Raw genomic sequence first — 20,612 nt, 5'->3', positions numbered from 1 at the left:
CGTAATAGTATATAACGTTATACGTTATATAGTAATAGTATATAACGTTATACGATATATAGTAATATTATATAACGTTATGCGTTATATAGTAATAGTATATAACGTTATACGTTATATAGTAATAGTATATAACGTTATACGTTATATAGTAATATTATATAACGTTATACGTTATATAGTAATAGTATATAACGTTATACGTTATATAGTAATAGTATATAACGTTATACGTTATACAGTAAAATTATATAACGTTATGCGTTATATAGTAATAGTATATAACGTTGTACGATAGTACGGAATAGTATATGACGTTATACGTTAATACGTAATAGTATATATCGTTATAAGTTATATAGTAATAGTATATAGCGATATACGTTATATAGTAATAGTATATAACGTTATACGTTATATAATAATAGTATATAACGTTATACGTTATATAGTAATAGTATATAACGTTATACGTTATATAGTAATAGTATATAACGTTATACGTTATATAGTAATATTATATAACGTTATGCGTTATATAGTAATAGTATATAACGTTATACGTTATATAGTAATAGTATATAACGTTATACGTTATATAGTAATATTATATAACGTTATGCGTTATATAGTAATAGTATATAACGTTATGCGTTATATAGTAATAGTATATAACGTTATACGTTATATAGTAATAGTATATAACGTTATGCGTTATATAGTAATAATATATAACGTTATACGTTATATAGTAATAGTATATAACGTTATGCGTTATATAGTAATAGTATATAACGTTATACGTTATGTAGTAATAGTATATAACGTTATACGTTATATAGTAATAGTATATAACGTTATACGTTATATAGTAATAGTATATAACGTTATACGTTATATAGTAATAGTATATAACGTTATGCGTTATATAGTAATAGTATATAACGTTGTACGATAGTACGGAATAGTATATACCGTTATACGTTATATAGTAATAGTATATAACGTTGTACGATAGTACGGAATAGTATATATCGTTATACGTTATATAGTAATAGTATATAACGTTATACGTTATATAGTAATAGTATATAACGTTATACGTTATATAGTAATAGTATATAACGTTATACGTTATATAGTAATAGTATATAACGTTATACGTTATATAGTAATAGTATATAACGTTATACGTTATATAGTAATAGTATATAACGTTATACGTTAGTAGGTAATAATATATAACGTTATACGTGATATGGCAATACTATATAACGTTATACGTTATTACGTAATAGTATATAACGTTATACGTTATATAGTAATAGTATATAACGTTATACGTTATATAGTAATATTATATAACGTTATGCGTTATATAGTAATAGTATATAACGTTATACGTTATATAGTAATAGTATATAACGTTATACGTTATATAGTAATATTATATAACGTTATACGTTATATAGTAATAGTATATAACGTTATAAGTTATATAGTAATAGTATATAACGTTATACGTTATACAGTAAAATTATATAACGTTATGCGTTATATAGTAATAGTATATAACGTTGTACGATAGTACGGAATAGTATATAACGTTATACGTTAATACGTAATAGTATATATCGTTATAAGTTATATAGTAATAGTATATAGCGATATACGTTATATAGTAATAGTATATAACGTTATACGTTATATAATAATAGTATATAACGTTATACGTTATATAGTAATAGTATATAACGTTATACGTTATATAGTAATAGTATATAACGTTATACGTTATATAGTAATATTATATAACGTTATGCGTTATATAGTAATAGTATATAACGTTATACGTTATATAGTAATAGTATATAACGTTATACGTTATATAGTAATATTATATAACGTTATGCGTTATATAGTAATAGTATATAACGTTATGCGTTATATAGTAATAGTATATAACGTTATACGTTATATAGTAATAGTATATAACGTTATGCGTTATATAGTAATAATATATAACGTTATACGTTATATAGTAATAGTATATAACGTTATGCGTTATATAGTAATAGTATATAACGTTATACGTTATATAGTAATAGTATATAACGTTATACGTTATGTAGTAATAGTATATAACGTTATACGTTATATAGTAATAGTATATAACGTTATACGTTATATAGTAATAGTATATAACGTTATACGTTATACAGTAAAATTATATAACGTTATGCGTTATATAGTAATAGTATATAACGTTGTACGATAGTACGGAATAGTATATACCGTTATACGTTATATAGTAATAGTATATAACGTTATACGTTATATAGTAATAGTATATAACGTTATACGTTATATAGTAATAGTATATAACGTTATACGTTATATAGTAATAGTATATAACGTTATACGTTAGTAGGTAATAATATATAACGTTATGCGTTATATAGTAATAGTATATAACGTTGTACGATAGTACGGAATAGTATATAACGTTATACGTTAATACGTAATAGTATATATCGTTATAAGTTATATAGTAATAGTATATAGCGATATACGTTATATAGTAATAGTATATAACGTTATACGTTATATAATAATAGTATATAACGTTATACGTTATATAGTAATAGTATATAACGTTATACGTTATATAGTAATAGTATATAACGTTATACGTTATATAGTAATATTATATAACGTTATGCGTTATATAGTAATAGTATATAACGTTATACGTTATATAGTAATAGTATATAACGTTATACGTTATATAGTAATATTATATAACGTTATGCGTTATATAGTAATAGTATATAACGTTATGCGTTATATAGTAATAGTATATAACGTTATACGTTATATAGTAATAGTATATAACGTTATGCGTTATATAGTAATAATATATAACGTTATACGTTATATAGTAATAGTATATAACGTTATGCGTTATATAGTAATAGTATATAACGTTATACGTTATATAGTAATAGTATATAACGTTATACGTTATGTAGTAATAGTATATAACGTTATACGTTATATAGTAATAGTATATAACGTTATACGTTATATAGTAATAGTATATAACGTTATACGTTATACAGTAAAATTATATAACGTTATGCGTTATATAGTAATAGTATATAACGTTGTACGATAGTACGGAATAGTATATACCGTTATACGTTATATAGTAATAGTATATAACGTTATACGTTATATAGTAATAGTATATAACGTTGTACGATAGTACGGAATAGTATATACCGTTATACGTTATATAGTAATAGTATATAACGTTATACGTTATATAGTAATAGTATATAACGTTATACGTTATATAGTAATAGTATATAACGTTATACGTTATATAGTAATAGTATATAACGTTATACGTTAGTAGGTAATAATATATAACGTTATACGTGATATGGCAATACTATATAACGGTATACGTTATTACGTAATAGTATATAACGTTATACGTTATATAGTAATAGTATATAACGTTATACGATAGTACGGAATAGTATATATCGTTATACGTTATATAGTAATAGTATATAACGTTATACGTTATATAGTAATAGTATATAACGTTATACGTTATATAGTAATAGTATATAACGTTATACGTTATATAGTAATAGTATATAACGTTATAAGTTATATAGTAATAGTATATAACGTTATACGTTATATAGTAATAGTATATAACGTTATACGTTAGTAGGTAATAATATATAACGTTATACGTGATATGGTAATACTATATAACGTTATACGTTATTACGTAATAGTATATAACGTTATACGTTATATAGTAATAGTATATAACGTTATACGTTATATAGTAATATTATATAACGTTATGCGTTATATAGTAATAGTATATAACGTTATGCGTTATATAGTAATAGTATATAACGTTATACGTTATATAGTAATAGTATATAACGTTATACGTTATATAGTAATATTATATAACGTTATACGTTATATAGTAATAGTATATAACGTTATACGTTATATAGTAATAGTATATAACGTTATACGTTATATAGTAATAGTATATAACGTTATACGTTATATAGTAATAGTATATAACGTTATACGTTATATAGTAATAGTATATAACGTTATACGTTAGTAGGTAATAATATATAACGTTATACGTGATATGGCAATACTATATAACGTTATACGTTATTACATAATAGTATATAACGTTATACGTTATATAGTAATAGTATATAACGTTATACGTTATATAGTAATATTATATAACGTTATGCGTTATATAGTAATAGTATATAACGTTATACGTTATACAGTAAAATTATATAACGTTATGCGTTATATAGTAATAGTATATAACGTTGTACGATAGTACGGAATAGTATATACCGTTATACGTTATATAGTAATAGTATATAACGTTATACGTTATATAGTAATAATATATAACGTTATACGTTATATAGTAATAGTATATAACGTTATGCGTTATATAGTAATAGTATATAACGTTATACGTTATATAGTAATAGTATATAACGTTATACGTTATGTAGTAATAGTATATAACGTTATACGTTATATAGTAATAGTATATAACGTTATACGTTATATAGTAATAGTATATAACGTTATACGTTATACAGTAAAATTATATAACGTTATGCGTTATATAGTAATAGTATATAACGTTGTACGATAGTACGGAATAGTATATACCGTTATACGTTATATAGTAATAGTATATAACGTTATACGTTATATAGTAATAGTATATAACGTTGTACGATAGTACGGAATAGTATATACCGTTATACGTTATATAGTAATAGTATATAACGTTATACGTTATATAGTAATAGTATATAACGTTATACGTTATATAGTAATAGTATATAACGTTATACGTTATATAGTAATAGTATATAACGTTATACGTTAGTAGGTAATAATATATAACGTTATACGTGATATGGCAATACTATATAACGGTATACGTTATTACGTAATAGTATATAACGTTATACGTTATATAGTAATAGTATATAACGTTATACGATAGTACGGAATAGTATATATCGTTATACGTTATATAGTAATAGTATATAACGTTATACGTTATATAGTAATAGTATATAACGTTATACGTTATATAGTAATAGTATATAACGTTATACGTTATATAGTAATAGTATATAACGTTATAAGTTATACAGTAAAATTATATAACGTTATGCGTTATATAGTAATAGTATATAACGTTGTACGATAGTACGGAATAGTATATACCGTTATACGTTATATAGTAATAGTATATAACGTTATACGTTATATAGTAATAGTATATAACGTTGTACGATAGTACGGAATAGTATATACCGTTATACGTTATATAGTAATAGTATATAACGTTATACGTTATATAGTAATAATATATAACGTTATACGTTATATAGTAATAGTATATAACGTTATGCGTTATATAGTAATAGTATATAACGTTATACGTTATATAGTAATAGTATATAACGTTATACGTTATGTAGTAATAGTATATAACGTTATACGTTATATAGTAATAGTATATAACGTTATACGTTATATAGTAATAGTATATAACGTTATACGTTATACAGTAAAATTATATAACGTTATGCGTTATATAGTAATAGTATATAACGTTGTACGATAGTACGGAATAGTATATACCGTTATACGTTATATAGTAATAGTATATAACGTTATACGTTATATAGTAATAGTATATAACGTTGTACGATAGTACGGAATAGTATATACCGTTATACGTTATATAGTAATAGTATATAACGTTATACGTTATATAGTAATAGTATATAACGTTATACGTTATATAGTAATAGTATATAACGTTATACGTTATATAGTAATAGTATATAACGTTATACGTTAGTAGGTAATAATATATAACGTTATACGTGATATGGCAATACTATATAACGGTATACGTTATTACGTAATAGTATATAACGTTATACGTTATATAGTAATAGTATATAACGTTATACGATAGTACGGAATAGTATATATCGTTATACGTTATATAGTAATAGTATATAACGTTATACGTTATATAGTAATAGTATATAACGTTATACGTTATATAGTAATAGTATATAACGTTATACGTTATATAGTAATAGTATATAACGTTATAAGTTATATAGTAATAGTATATAACGTTATACGTTATATAGTAATAGTATATAACGTTATACGTTAGTAGGTAATAATATATAACGTTATACGTGATATGGCAATACTATATAACGTTATACGTTATTACGTAATAGTATATAACGTTATACGTTATATAGTAATAGTATATAACGTTATACGTTATATAGTAATATTATATAACGTTATGCGTTATATAGTAATAGTATATAACGTTATGCGTTATATAGTAATAGTATATAACGTTATACGTTATATAGTAATAGTATATAACGTTATACGTTATATAGTAATATTATATAACGTTATACGTTATATAGTAATAGTATATAACGTTATACGTTATATAGTAATAGTATATAACGTTATACGTTATATAGTAATAGTATATAACGTTATACGTTATATAGTAATAGTATATAACGTTATACGTTATATAGTAATAGTATATAACGTTATACGTTAGTAGGTAATAATATATAACGTTATACGTGATATGGCAATACTATATAACGTTATACGTTATTACATAATAGTATATAACGTTATACGTTATATAGTAATAGTATATAACGTTATACGTTATATAGTAATATTATATAACGTTATGCGTTATATAGTAATAGTATATAACGTTATACGTTATATAGTAATAGTATATAACGTTATACGTTATATAGTAATATTATATAACGTTATACGTTATATAGTAATAGTATATAACGTTATACGTTATATAGTAATAGTATATAACGTTATACGTTATACAGTAAAATTATATAACGTTATGCGTTATATAGTAATAGTATATAACGTTGTACGATAGTACGGAATAGTATATAACGTTATACGTTAATACGTAATAGTATATATCGTTATAAGTTATATAGTAATAGTATATAGCGATATACGTTATATAGTAATAGTATATAACGTTATACGTTATATAATAATAGTATATAACGTTATACGTTATATAGTAATAGTATATAACGTTATACGTTATATAGTAATAGTATATAACGTTATACGTTATATAGTAATATTATATAACGTTATGCGTTATATAGTAATAGTATATAACGTTATACGTTATATAGTAATAGTATATAACGTTATACGTTATATAGTAATATTATATAACGTTATGCGTTATATAGTAATAGTATATAACGTTATGCGTTATATAGTAATAGTATATAACGTTATACGTTATATAGTAATAGTATATAACGTTATGCGTTATATAGTAATAATATATAACGTTATACGTTATATAGTAATAGTATATAACGTTATGCGTTATATAGTAATAGTATATAACGTTATACGTTATATAGTAATAGTATATAACGTTATACGTTATGTAGTAATAGTATATAACGTTATACGTTATATAGTAATAGTATATAACGTTATACGTTATATAGTAATAGTATATAACGTTATACGTTATACAGTAAAATTATATAACGTTATGCGTTATATAGTAATAGTATATAACGTTGTACGATAGTACGGAATAGTATATACCGTTATACGTTATATAGTAATAGTATATAACGTTATACGTTATATAGTAATAGTATATAACGTTATACGTTATATAGTAATAGTATATAACGTTATACGTTAGTAGGTAATAATATATAACGTTATACGTGATATGGCAATACTATATAACGTTATACGTTATTACGTAATAGTATATAACGTTATACGTTATATAGTAATAGTATATAACGTTATACGTTATATAGTAATAGTATATAACGTTATACGTTATATAGTAATATTATATAACGTTATGCGTTATATAGTAATAGTATATAACGTTGTACGATAGTACGGAATAGTATATATCGTTATACGTTATATAGTAATAGTATATAACGTTATACGTTATATAGTAATATTATAAAACGTTATGCGTTATATAGTAATAGTATATAACGTTATGCGTTATATAGTAATAGTATATAACGTTATACGTTATATAGTAATAGTATATAACGTTATGCGTTATATAGTAATAATATATAACGTTATACGTTATATAGTAATAGTATATAACGTTATGCGTTATATAGTAATAGTATATAACGTTATACGTTATGTAGTAATAGTATATAACGTTATACGTTATATAGTAATAGTATATAACGTTATACGTTATATAGTAATAGTATATAACGTTATACGTTATACAGTAAAATTATATAACGTTATGCGCTATATAGTAATAGTATATAACGTTGTACGATAGTACGGAATAGTATATACCGTTATACGTTATATAGTAATAGTATATAACGTTGTACGATAGTACGGAATAGTATATATCGTTATACGTTATATAGTAATAGTATATAACGTTATACGTTATATAGTAATAGTATATAACGTTATACGTTATATAGTAATAGTATATAACGTTATACGTTATATAGTAATAGTATATAACGTTATACGTTATATAGTAATAGTATATAACGTTATACGTTATATAGTAATAGTATATAACGTTATACGTTAGTAGGTAATAATATATAACGTTATACGTGATATGGCAATACTATATAACGTTATACGTTATTACGTAATAGTATATAACGTTATACGTTATATAGTAATAGTATATAACGTTATACGTTATATAGTAATATTATATAACGTTATGCGTTATATAGTAATAGTATATAACGTTATACGTTATATAGTAATAGTATATAACGTTATACGTTATATAGTAATATTATATAACGTTATACGTTATATAGTAATAGTATATAACGTTATACGTTATATAGTAATAGTATATAACGTTATACGTTATACAGTAAAATTATATAACGTTATGCGTTATATAGTAATAGTATATAACGTTGTACGATAGTACGGAATAGTATATAACGTTATACGTTAATACGTAATAGTATATATCGTTATAAGTTATATAGTAGTAGTATATAGCGATATACGTTATATAGTAATAGTATATAACGTTATACGTTATATAATAATAGTATATAACGTTATACGTTATATAGTAATAGTATATAACGTTATACGTTATATAGTAATAGTATATAACGTTATACGTTATATAGTAATATTATATAACGTTATGCGTTATATAGTAATAGTATATAACGTTATACGTTATATAGTAATAGTATATAACGTTATACGTTATATAGTAATATTATATAACGTTATGCGTTATATAGTAATAGTATATAACGTTATGCGTTATATAGTAATAGTATATAACGTTATACGTTATATAGTAATAGTATATAACGTTATGCGTTATATAGTAATAATATATAACGTTATACGTTATATAGTAATAGTATATAACGTTATGCGTTATATAGTAATAGTATATAACGTTATACGTTATATAGTAATAGTATATAACGTTATACGTTATGTAGTAATAGTATATAACGTTATACGTTATATAGTAATAGTATATAACGTTATACGTTATATAGTAATAGTATATAACGTTAAATGTTATACAGTAAAATTATATAACGTTATGCGTTATATAGTAATAGTATATAACGTTGTACGATAGTACGGAATAGTATATACCGTTATACGTTATATAGTAATAGTATATAACGTTATACGTTATATAGTAATAGTATATAACGTTATACGTTATATAGTAATAGTATATAACGTTATACGTTATATAGTAATAGTATATAACGTTATACGTTAGTAGGTAATAATATATAACGTTATACGTGATATGGCAATACTATATAACGTTATACGTTATTACGTAATAGTATATAACGTTATACGTTATATAGTAATAGTATATAACGTTATACGTTATATAGTAATATTATATAACGTTATGCGTTATATAGTAATAGTATATAACGGTATACGTTATGTAGTAATAGTATATAACGTTATGCGTTATATAGTAATAGTATATAACGTTATACGTTATATAGTAATAGTATATAACGTTATACGTTATATAGTAATATTATATAACGTTATGCGTTATATAGTAATAGCATATAACGTTATGCGTTATATAGTAATAGTATATAACGTTATACGTTATATAGTAATAGTATATAACGTTATGCGTTATATAGTAATAATATATAACGTTATACGTGATATGGCAATACTATATAACGTTATACGTTATTACGTAATAGTATATAACGTTATACGTTATATAGTAATAGTATATAACGTTATACGTTATATAGTAATAGTATATAACGTTATACGTTATATAGTAATATTATATAACGTTATGCGTTATATAGTAATAGTATATAACGGTATACGTTATGTAGTAATAGTATATAACGTTATGCGTTATATAGTAATAGTATATAACGTTATACGATAGTACGGAATAGTATATATCGTTATACGTTATATAGTAATAGTATATAACGTTATACGTTAGTACGTAATAATATACAACGTTATACGTGATATGGCAATACTATATAACGTTATACGTTATATAGTAATAGTATATAACGTTATACGTTATATAGTAATATTATGTAACGTTATACGTTATATAGTAATAGTATATAACGTTATACGTTATATAGTAATAGTATATAACGTTATACGTTATACAGTAAAATTATATAACGTTATGCGTTATATAGTAATAGTATATAACGTTGTACGATAGTACGGAATAGTATAAAACGTTATACGTTAATACGTAATAGTATATATCGTTATAAGTTATATAGTAATAGTATATAGCGATATACGTTATATAGTAATAGTATATAACGTTATACGTTATATAATAATAGTATATAACGTTATACGTTATATAGTAATAGCATATAACGTTATACGTTATATAGTAATAGTATATAACGTTATACGTTATATAGTAATATTATATAACGTTATGCGTTATATAGTAATAGTATATAACGTTATACGTTATATACTATTACTATATAACGTATAACGTTATATAGTAATATTATATAACGTTATGCGTTATATAGTAATAGTATATAACGTTATACGATAGTACGGAATAGTATATATCGTTATACGTTATATAGTAATAGTATATAACGTTATACGTTATATAGTAATAGTATATAACGTTATACGTTATATAGTAATAGTATACAACGTTATACGTTATATAGTAATAGTATATAACGTTATATGTTAGTACGTAATAATATACAACGTTATACGTGATATGGCAATACTATATAACGTTATACGTTATATACTATTACTATAGAACGTTATACGTTATATAGTAATAGTATATAACGTTATACGTTATATAGTAATAGTATATAACGTTATACGTTATATAGTAATAGTATATAACGTTATGCGCTATATAGTAATAGTATATAACGTTATACGATAGTACGGAATAGTATATATCGTTATACGTTATATAGTAATAGTATATAACGTTATACGTTATATAGTAATAGTATATAACGTTATACGTTATATAGTAATAGTATATAACGTTATACGTTATATAGTAATAGTATATAACGTTATACGTTAGTACGTAATATTATACAACGTTATACGTGATATGGCATTACTATATAACGTATAACGTTATATAGTAATATTATATAACGTTATGCGTTATATAGTAATAGTATATAACGTTATACGTTATATAGTAATAGTATATAACGTTATACGTTATATAGTAATATTATATAACGTTATGCGTTATATAGTAATAGTATATAACGTTATACGATAGTACGGAATAGTATATATCGTTATACGTTATATAGTAATAGTATATAACGTTATACGTTATATAGTAATAGTATAGAACGTTATACGTTATATAGTAATAGTATACAACGTTATACGTTATATAGTAATAGTATATAACGTTATACGTTAGTACGTAATAATATACAACGTTATACGTGATATGGCAATACTATATAACGCATAACGTTATATAGTAATAGTATATAACGTTATACGTTATATAGTAATAGTATATAACGTTATACGTTATATAGTAATAGTATATAACGTTATACGTTATATAGTAATATTATATAACGTTATGCGTTATATAGTAATAGTATATAACGTTATACGATAGTACGGAATAGTATATATCGTTATACGTTATATAGTAATAGTATATAACGTTATACGTTATATAGTAATAGTATATAACGTTATACGTTATATAGTAATAGTATATAACGTTATGCGTTATATAGTAATAGTATATAACGTTATACGATAGTACATAATAGTATATATCGTTATACGTTATATAGTAATAGTATATAACGTTATACGTTATATAGTAATAGTATATAGCGTTATACGTTATATAGTAATAATATATAACGTTATACGCTATATAGTAATATTATATAACGTTATGCGTTATATAGTAATAGTATGTAACGTTACACGTTATATAGTAATAGTATATAACGTTATACATTATATAGTAATAGTATATAACGTTATACGTTATGTAGTGATAGTATATAACGTTATACGTTATATAGTAATAGTACATAACGTTATACGTTATATAGTAATAGTATATAACGTTATACGTTATATAGTAATAGTATATAACGTTATACGTTATACAGTAAAATTATATAACGTTATGCGTTATATAGTAATAGTATATAACGTTGTACGATAGTACGGAATAGTATATAACGTTATACGTTAATACGTAATAGTATATATCGTTATAAGTTATATAGTAATAGTATATAGCGATATACGTTATATAGTAATAGTATATAACGTTATACGTTATATAATAATAGTATATAACGTTATACGTTATATAGTAATAGTATATAACGTTATACGTTATATAGTAATAGTATATAACGTTATACGTTATATAGTAATATTATATAACGTTATGCGTTATATAGTAATAGTATATAACGTTATACGTTATATAGTAATAGTATATAACGTTATACGTTATATAGTAATATTATATAACGTTATGCGTTATATAGTAATAGTATATAACGTTATGCGTTATATAGTAATAGTATATAACGTTATACGTTATATAGTAATAGTATATAACGTTATGCGTTATATAGTAATAATATATAACGTTATACGTTATATAGTAATAGTATATAACGTTATGCGTTATATAGTAATAGTATATAACGTTATACGTTATATAGTAATAGTATATAACGTTATACGTTATGTAGTAATAGTATATAACGTTATACGTTATATAGTAATAGTATATAACGTTATACGTTATATAGTAATAGTATATAACGTTAAATGTTATACAGTAAAATTATATAACGTTATGCGTTATATAGTAATAGTATATAACGTTGTACGATAGTACGGAATAGTATATACCGTTATACGTTATATAGTAATAGTATATAACGTTATACGTTATATAGTAATAGTATATAACGTTATACGTTATATAGTAATAGTATATAACGTTATACGTTATATAGTAATAGTATATAACGTTATACGTTATATAGTAATAGTATATAACGTTATACGTTAGTAGGTAATAATATATAACGTTATACGTGATATGGCAATACTATATAACGTTATACGTTATTACGTAATAGTATATAACGTTATACGTTATATAGTAATAGTATATAACGTTATACGTTATATAGTAATAGTATATAACGTTATACGTTATATAGTAATATTATATAACGTTATGCGTTATATAGTAATAGTATATAACGGTATACGTTATGTAGTAATAGTATATAACGTTATGCGTTATATAGTAATAGTATATAACGTTATACGTTATATAGTAATAGTATATAACGTTATGCGTTATATAGTAATAGTATATAACGTTATACGTTATGTAGTAATAGTATATAACGTTATACGTTATATAGTAATAGTATATAACGTTATACGTTATATAGTAATAGTATATAACGTTATACGTTATACAGTAAAATTATATAACGTTATGCGCTATATAGTAATAGTATATAACGTTGTACGATAGTACGGAATAGTATATACCGTTATACGTTATATAGTAATAGTATATAACGTTGTACGATAGTACGGAATAGTATATATCGTTATACGTTATATAGTAATAGTATATAACGTTATACGTTATATAGTAATAGTATATAACGTTATACGTTATATAGTAATAGTATATAACGTTATACGTTATATAGTAATAGTATATAACGTTATACGTTATATAGTAATAGTATATAACGTTATACGTTATATAGTAATAGTATATAACGTTATACGTTAGTAGGTAATAATATATAACGTTATACGTGATATGGCAATACTATATAACGTTATACGTTATTACGTAATAGTATATAACGTTATACGTTATATAGTAATAGTATATAACGTTATACGTTATATAGTAATATTATATAACGTTATGCGTTATATAGTAATAGTATATAACGTTATACGTTATATAGTAATAGTATATAACGTTATACGTTATATACTATTACTATATAACGTTATACGTTATATAGTAATAGTATATAACGTTATACGTTATATAGTAATAGTATATAACGTTATACGTTATACAGTAAAATTATATAACGTTATGCGTTATATAGTAATAGTATATAACGTTGTACGATAGTACGGAATAGTATATAACGTTATACGTTAATACGTAATAGTATATATCGTTATAAGTTATATAGTAATAGTATATAGCGATATACGTTATATAGTAATAGTATATAACGTTATACGTTATATAATAATAGTATATAACGTTATACGTTATATAGTAATAGTATATAACGTTATACGTTATATAGTAATAGTATATAACGTTATACGTTATATAGTAATATTATATAACGTTATGCGTTATATAGTAATAGTATATAACGTTATACGTTATATAGTAATAGTATATAACGTTATACGTTATATAGTAATATTATATAACGTTATGCGTTATATAGTAATAGTATATAACGTTATGCGTTATATAGTAATAGTATATAACGTTATACGTTATATAGTAATAGTATATAACGTTATGCGTTATATAGTAATAATATATAACGTTATACGTTATATAGTAATAGTATATAACGTTATGCGTTATATAGTAATAGTATATAACGTTATACGTTATATAGTAATAGTATATAACGTTATACGTTATGTAGTAATAGTATATAACGTTATACGTTATATAGTAATAGTATATAACGTTATACGTTATATAGTAATAGTATATAACGTTAAATGTTATACAGTAAAATTATATAACGTTATGCGTTATATAGTAATAGTATATAACGTTGTACGATAGTACGGAATAGTATATACCGTTATACGTTATATAGTAATAGTATATAACGTTATACGTTATATAGTAATAGTATATAACGTTATACGTTATATAGTAATAGTATATAACGTTATACGTTATATAGTAATAGTATATAACGTTATACGTTAGTAGGTAATAATATATAACGTTATACGTGATATGGCAATACTATATAACGTTATACGTTATTACGTAATAGTATATAACGTTATACGTTATATAGTAATAGTATATAACGTTATACGTTATATAGTAATAGTATATAACGTTATACGTTATATAGTAATATTATATAACGTTATGCGTTATATAGTAATAGTATATAACGGTATACGTTATGTAGTAATAGTATATAACGTTATGCGTTATATAGTAATAGTATATAACGTTATACGTTATATAGTAATAGTATATAACGTTATACGTTATATAGTAATATTATATAACGTTATGCGTTATATAGTAATAGCATATAACGTTATGCGTTATATAGTAATAGTATATAACGTTATACGTTATATAGTAATAGTATATAACGTTATGCGTTATATAGTAATAATATATAACGTTATACGTGATATGGCAATACTATATAACGTTATACGTTATTACGTAATAGTATATAACGTTATACGTTATATAGTAATAGTATATAACGTTATACGTTATATAGTAATAGTATATAACGTTATACGTTATATAGTAATATTATATAACGTTATGCGTTATATAGTAATAGTATATAACGGTATACGTTATGTAGTAATAGTATATAACGTTATGCGTTATATAGTAATAGTATATAACGTTATACGATAGTACGGAATAGTATATATCGTTATACGTTATATAGTAATAGTATATAACGTTATACGTTAGTACGTAATAATATACAACGTTATACGTGATATGGCAATACTATATAACGTTATACGTTATATAGTAATAGTATATAACGTTATACGTTATATAGTAATATTATGTAACGTTATACGTTATATAGTAATAGTATATAACGTTATACGTTATATAGTAATAGTATATAACGTTATACGTTATACAGTAAAATTATATAACGTTATGCGTTATATAGTAATAGTATATAACGTTGTACGATAGTACGGAATAGTATAAAACGTTATACGTTAATACGTAATAGTATATATCGTTATAAGTTATATAGTAATAGTATATAGCGATATACGTTATATAGTAATAGTATATAACGTTATACGTTATATAATAATAGTATATAACGTTATACGTTATATAGTAATAGCATATAACGTTATACGTTATATAGTAATAGTATATAACGTTATACGTTATATAGTAATATTATATAACGTTATGCGTTATATAGTAATAGTATATAACGTTATACGTTATATAGTATTACTATATAACGTATAACGTTATATAGTAATATTATATAACGTTATGCGTTATATAGTAATAGTATATAACGTTATACGATAGTACGGAATAGTATATATCGTTATACGTTATATAGTAATAGTATATAACGTTATACGTTATATAGTAATAGTATATAACGTTATACGTTATATAGTAATAGTATACAACGTTATACGTTATATAGTAATAGTATATAACGTTATATGTTAGTACGTAATAATATACAACGTTATACGTGATATGGCAATACTATATAACGTTATACGTTATATAGTAATACTATAGAACGTTATACGTTATATAGTAATAGTATATAACGTTATACGTTATATAGTAATAGTATATAACGTTATACGTTATATAGTAATATTATATAACGTTATGCGCTATATAGTAATAGTATATAACGTTATACGATAGTACGGAATAGTATATATCGTTATACGTTATATAGTAATAGTATATAACGTTATACGTTATATAGTAATAGTATATAACGTTATACGTTATATAGTAATAGTATATAACGTTATACGTTATATAGTAATAGTATATAACGTTATACGTTAGTACGTAATATTATACAACGTTATACGTGATATGGCAATACTATATAACGTATAACGTTATATAGTAATATTATATAACGTTATGCGTTATATAGTAATAGTATATAACGTTATACGTTATATAGTAATAGTATATAACGTTATACGTTATATAGTAATATTATATAACGTTATGCGTTATATAGTAATAGTATATAACGTTATACGATAGTACGGAATAGTATATATCGTTATACGTTATATAGTAATAGTATATAACGTTATACGTTATATAGTAATAGTATAGAACGTTATACGTTATATAGTAATAGTATACAACGTTATACGTTATATAGTAATAGTATATAACGTTATACGTTAGTACGTAATAATATACAACGTTATACGTGATATGGCAATACTATATAACGTATAACGTTATATAGTAATAGTATATAACGTTATACGTTATATAGTAATAGTATATAACGTTATACGTTATATAGTAATAGTATATAACGTTATACGTTATATAGTAATATTATATAACGTTATGCGTTATATAGTAATAGTATATAACGTTATACGATAGTACGGAATAGTATATATCGTTATACGTTATATAGTAATAGTATATAACGTTATACGTTATATAGTAATAGTATATAACGTTATACGTTATATAGTAATAGTATATAACGTTATGCGTTATATAGTAATAGTATATAACGTTATACGATAGTACATAATAGTATATATCGTTATACGTTATATAGTAATAGTATATAACGTTATACGTTATATAGTAATAGTATATAGCGTTATACGTTATATAGTAATAATATATAACGTTATACGCTATATAGTAATATTATATAACGTTATGCGTTATATAGTAATAGTATGTAACGTTACACGTTATATAGTAATAGTATACAACGTTATACATTATATAGTAATAGTATATAACGTTATACGTTATGTAGTGATAGTATATAACGTTATACGTTATATAGTAATAGTACATAACGTTATACGTTATATAGTAATAGTATATAACGTTATACGTTATATAGTAATAGTATATAACGTTATACGTTATACAGTAAAATTATATAACGTTATGCGTTATATAGTAATAGTATATAACGTTGTACGATAGTACGGAATAGTATATAACGTTATACGTTAATACGTAATAGTATATATCGTTATAAGTTATATAGTAATAGTATATAGCGATATACGTTATATAGTAATAGTATATAACGTTATACGTTATATAATAATAGTATATAACGTTATACGTTATATAGTAATAGTATATAACGTTATACGTTATATAGTAATAGTATATAACGTTATACGTTATATAGTAATATTATATAACGTTATGCGTTATATAGTAATAGTATATAACGTTATACGTTATATAGTAATAGTATATAACGTTATACGTTATATAGTAATATTATATAACGTTATGCGTTATATAGTAATAGTATATAACGTTATGCGTTATATAGTAATAGTATATAACGTTATACGTTATATAGTAATAGTATATAACGTTATGCGTTATATAGTAATAATATATAACGTTATACGTTATATAGTAATAGTATATAACGTTATGCGTTATATAGTAATAGTATATAACGTTATACGTTATATAGTAATAGTATATAACGTTATACGTTATGTAGTAATAGTATATAACGTTATACGTTATATAGTAATAGTATATAACGTTATACGTTATATAGTAATAGTATATAACGTTAAATGTTATACAGTAAAATTATATAACGTTATGCGTTATATAGTAATAGTATATAACGTTGTACGATAGTACGGAATAGTATATACCGTTATACGTTATATAGTAATAGTATATAACGTTATACGTTATATAGTAATAGTATATAACGTTATACGTTATATAGTAATAGTATATAACGTTATACGTTATATAGTAATAGTATATAACGTTATACGTTATATAGTAATAGTATATAACGTTATACGTTAGTAGGTAATAATATATAACGTTATACGTGATATGGCAATACTATATAACGTTATACGTTATATAGTAATAGTATATAACGTTATACGTTATATAGTAATAGTATATAACGTTATACGTTATATAGTAATAGTATATAACGTTATACGTTATATAGTAATATTATATAACGTTATGCGTTATATAGTAATAGTATATAACGGTATACGTTATGTAGTAATAGTATATAACGTTATGCGTTATATAGTAATAGTATATAACGTTATACGTTATATAGTAATAGTATATAACGTTATACGTTATATAGTAATATTATATAACGTTATGCGTTATATAGTAATAGTATATAACGTTATGCGTTATATAGTAATAGTATATAACGTTATACGTTATATAGTAATAGTATATAACGTTATACGTTATATAGTAATAATATATAACGTTATACGTGATATGGCAATACTATATAACGTTATACGTTATTACGTAATAGTATATAACGTTATACGTTATATAGTAATAGTATATAACGTTATACGTTATATAGTAATAGTATATAACGTTATACGTTATATAGTAATATTATATAACGTTATGCGTTATATAGTAATAGTATATAACGGTATACGTTATGTAGTAATAGTATATAACGTTATGCGTTATATAGTAATAGTATATAACGTTATACGATAGTACGGAATAGTATATATCGTTATACGTTATATAGTAATAGTATATAACGTTATACGTTAGTACGTAATAATATACAACGTTATACGTGATATGGCAATACTATATAACGTTATACGTTATATAGTAATAGTATATAACGTTATACGTTATATAGTAATATTATGTAACGTTATACGTTATATAGTAATAGTATATAACGTTATACGTTATATAGTAATAGTATATAACGTTATACGTTATACAGTAAAATTATATAACGTTATGCGTTATATAG

Source organism: Bombus terrestris, chromosome 3, assembly GCF_910591885.1.
Source record: "Bombus terrestris chromosome 3, iyBomTerr1.2, whole genome shotgun sequence".
In the NCBI taxonomy this organism is placed as follows: Eukaryota; Metazoa; Arthropoda; class Insecta; order Hymenoptera; family Apidae; genus Bombus; species Bombus terrestris.
Note: the sequence above shows the minus strand (reverse complement) of the source record.